Source organism: Lepus europaeus, chromosome 11, assembly GCF_033115175.1.
Source record: "Lepus europaeus isolate LE1 chromosome 11, mLepTim1.pri, whole genome shotgun sequence".
Lineage (NCBI taxonomy): Eukaryota > Metazoa > Chordata > Mammalia > Lagomorpha > Leporidae > Lepus > Lepus europaeus.
This window is the reverse complement of record NC_084837.1, coordinates 103,156,764-103,161,124: the sequence shown is the minus strand read 5'-3', so window position 1 is coordinate 103,161,124 and position 4,361 is coordinate 103,156,764.

Below are 4,361 nucleotides of genomic sequence, written 5' to 3'. Positions count from 1 at the left end.
GCGGAGATGAGACGCTTTGACGTGCGTGGTGAAGGAGACGTGACGTGAAGTGACGTGAATGGCGGGGGAAATGTGACATGATTTACCAGGCAGAGGAGAGGTTACGGGGGGGGGGGGAGGGGAAGAGGAGAAGTGATGGAAGAGATGTGATGTAACATTGCTGACCTGAGAGGCGATGAGATATGGGTGCTGACCTGACGTGTGAGGTGGGGGAGACAGGACAAGTGGGACAAAAGCGACGTGATGTAATGTGAGGGGGCAGAGCAGATGTGATGTGGGGGTGGAGACGAGCCACGGTGTGAGGGGTGATGCAGAGGAGCCCCAATGTGAGGATCAGAGATGAGAAGTGCTGTGAATGTGCGGAGCGAGGGATGAAATCAGGGTGGGTATGGGGGGAGGGGAAGGGATGGGACCTGTGGGGCAGGGGAGATGGGGCACTGTCTGCGGAGCGAGCAAGCAAGATAATGGTGGTTTGGAGTCCAGGAGCCATAAAGCAGTGGTGGAGTCTAGCTCTGGGATACAGGCTCTCTCATGGCAAGGGTGGTGCTTGTTTCTTGGCCATAGACGTGAACAATGTTGGACATGTGGTGGTGGGGGGTTTGGCGGTTGGATTCTGTGGCAGTCAACATCATCACAATGGTAGTAGCACCAGTGTCTGGGGCATGTGTATGGTGGGGCTGGGATGGAGGTGGGTCTGTGATGGCTCCACCATGGGCAGCTCCATCCACGGGGGTAAGCGTTAGTGGAGACTGCAAAAATCCTCAGTGGTGAAAGCTCATCTCCTTTCCCCCGTGGGTGGATGCCATAGTTAAATGGATCCTTCTTGATGCTCACCTGTGTCCGTCTGAGGGCTTGGTAACATCAGTAAAATACATTCTGTTCTGCACTTTAAATAAATAAGATATCCCATAGAGGTTTCGTTACCCGCTTTGGGATGCTGTTAACCTTGGACTTCCAGGATCCCCTTCTCCCTCCTTGTTATCCTGGTCCTCCCTTCCACATTGACTGCTCACTCCAGGTTCTCTCTGACACAGCTCCTGAGGCTGCTGCAGACTCTAGGGGAGAAGCAGCCTTGGCTGTATGGAGAGGGTCCTTTATGACTGTTGCTCATTGGTGCTTAGTTGCTGTTACTGTCAGATGTTGTCTTCTTAGCAGATACTGTGTGTGTTTGTGTGTGCATTTGTGTTTGTGTGAGCAAACAGTTGGAGTATGTGTATGCACTATACCACGAATTTGTGCTTGATATGACTTTTAGGAACACATTAGAATTAGAATGTGAGAATTTTAGGATGTAGGTTCTGCCCCATATCTGGTTGTATCTTCTATGTTTGCTGGACTCTGTTAGAAGCCACCAACCACTGTTCTCTGCTTTGGGGCCTAATTTAATTTCCAAATGTCTAATCTAATTTCCAAATGTCTCTGAGACAACTGGAACCCTTTTGCAGCACTATCTTCCAGGAGCTGCCTTCAATTCAGAATACCTGGAATGCTGGGAAATATGCTTCTCTGCCAGGCTTGCCACACTTTCTTCTTACAAAGGCTTCATTAGGGCATGTCCATCACCCTCTGGAAAGTATTGAGATTGCAGTTCAAGCTCTAGAGTGCCAAGGGTTCCTGTATCCTCAGAGGCATCACTGTCAGTGCGGGGAGATCAGTTCAGGACTGTGATTGCCAGCACACTCTGCACAGGGAGCCTCTTCCAATCCCAACACTGTCACTGATCTGGTTGGACCAGAAATCATCTTTGATACTTCCTCTATCCTGTGCTTTCCCCATGTGTCATGTGGACCTAGTGGTCCTCACACCCCATTGTGCAGTGCAGATTGACATAACCCAACTGAACATTTTATAATGATATTATATGGGTTGGCATGAATTTTTTTAGCCGTGTAAAAGATTATGCAGAAAAGTACATAAAACATAAATATCACTATTAACAAATTACCAAAAACAAACATATCTTCTGCTCACGTTAATACCTAGAATACATACAGCTTCCAGAAGCTTTCTAGATACCGTTTTACATCCTACTATCCTATCTTTTTGTCCAAAGTATTTACCATGATCTAATTTTCATGATATTCTATTTTCTTACAGATTGTAGTTTTCTTCTTGTGTGCCCCTAACAGGTCTGGGTTTTAATCACTCAGTATTCATTTTGCTATACTTGGTGGCTTTCTTCAGTAGGACTTAGTGACTTGATAGTCCTCAATCACTTGTCCTCAGTGCCAATGAAACAGACTACAGTTTGTCTTGCCATTTTGTGAGTGGTACGCATTTGAGTTGTTTCAGGTTTGGTAGCTATCCTGGGACAATGATGTCTCTGAGTTATATAAGATGGAACCCCAGGATCCTGTTATGCCATTACAAACATTTATGGATTGAAAAAATAAAATTCAAAGCAAAATATGCAGATTGCATGACTTACATGCCTTCCTGATGTCCAGCAAGCACACATCAGGTTAAGCGATAAAGATTAGATTAAATCTACATAACTTTTAGGGAGAAGGAAAAGGACTCCAGCCTACACTAGTTGTTCACTAGTCTTGAGAGTGGACTATTAAGATGCCCTGTAACTAGGGCAGGTGCAGTGCTGCAGGTTAAACTGCTGCTTGGGATGCTAGTTCAAGCCCAAGCTGCTCTGCTTCCAGTCCAGCTTCCTGCTAATGTTCTGGGTAGCCAGCAGAAGAGGCTTTAGGTCCTTGAGCCCCTGTCACCCCATACGAGACCTGGATAGAATCCTAGGCTCTTAGTTTCTGCCTTGCTCGGCCTAAGCCATTTTGGGTGTGAACCAGTAGATAGAAGAGCTGTTTGTGTTTGTGTACGTGTGTCCCCTTCAAGTAGATCAAAGGAAATAAACATACAAAAACAAAAAAAAATGAAAGCCCTGTGTTGAGTTATGTGTGTGTGTGTGTGTGTTTTATTCTGCCTTTCAAATATATTTAAAGGAAGTAAGAACAAACAAAAATGCTTTGTGCTGAAAGAGGTTTAAGAATACAGCAACCAGAGGAACGAAAATGTGCTCCACGCACAGCGAACAAGTGAGACAGGTTCCAGAGGGCAGAGGAAGATAGAATCTGGGCTCCAGCAGGGAGGTAGCTACTCTCAGCAGAAAGGGCCATGTAGTTCATACCCATTCCATTTGCAAAGTCTTCCCTCCAAATCCTCAGAGGTTTGGCTGCAGGAATCACCTCTCTTCCTTTGGATGCTTGATTCCTTAAATAACGTGATGTTGCATTTTGCATATAACCCACAGTCCTCCCACATACCTTAAATCAGCCCTAGATTACTTAGCATACCTAATACAGTACAAAAGGTATGTAAATAGTGTTACACTGTATTGTTTAGGGAATGATGACCAAAAAAAAAAAAAAAAAAGGTCTGTACATATCCAGCATAGATACAGTCATTTCTATTATAGAGACAGAGAAACTGAAACAGAGCCCAAGCCAGAGAAAGAGAGGCCCCAACCTCTGATTCACTCTCCTGTGCCCACAGTAGCCCCGGCTGGGCCAGAACAAGAGCCAAGAATTCAATCTAAGTCTCTCACATGAATGTCACAGGTATAACTACTTCAGCCATTAGCTATCGCCTCCCAGGGTATAGATTGGCTAGAGGCCAAAATTGGGAGCCAGAGCTGGGAATTGAAACCAGGCATTTCAATATGGCACACAGGCCTCTTAACTGATGGACCAAAGACCCATCCCTTTCTGAGTATTTTTGGCTCACGGTTGCCTGAATCTGCAAGGGCAGAACACACAGATGTTCAGGGCTGTGTTCACCAGATTCTAATCTTTCCAGGTGGGTCTGTACATCATGCATCCAAACCAAATTCACAATGACCAAATAATTAAAATTCTCAATGATTAAAAACTGTAGGTCAATTAGTTTCAAAACAACTAGTGAGTTTTCAGTTTAGACTGTGAGGTTATTCTTGTTTAGGACACAGGACAGAATCACAAATTCTTCAAAATGAAAATAACCCTGGAAATCATATCAGAGTCATTACACAATACAACTCCAAGGTACAGATTCACATCAGATTTTATATACGTAATACCTGTGGTATATGCAGTATTGCCTAGATCATATAGTCATCCCATAAATTGTATACAACAGAACCATCTGTAGACATGCACAGAGGTCCCACTTTACACAGCCTTTGTGAATCTAAATATCTGAAACTGAGACCCAAGAATCTAAATTAATGTAATTTCCCTAGGATACCTAAAGGCACAGCCAGGTTTAGACCAGTTTTTGTCAACTGATAAAGCTAGAATAGTAATAATGAAAAGAATGGTAAAATAATTATAGCCATTATTGGTGTTTATCATTTGCCCAATACTGTTATCAGTTAACAT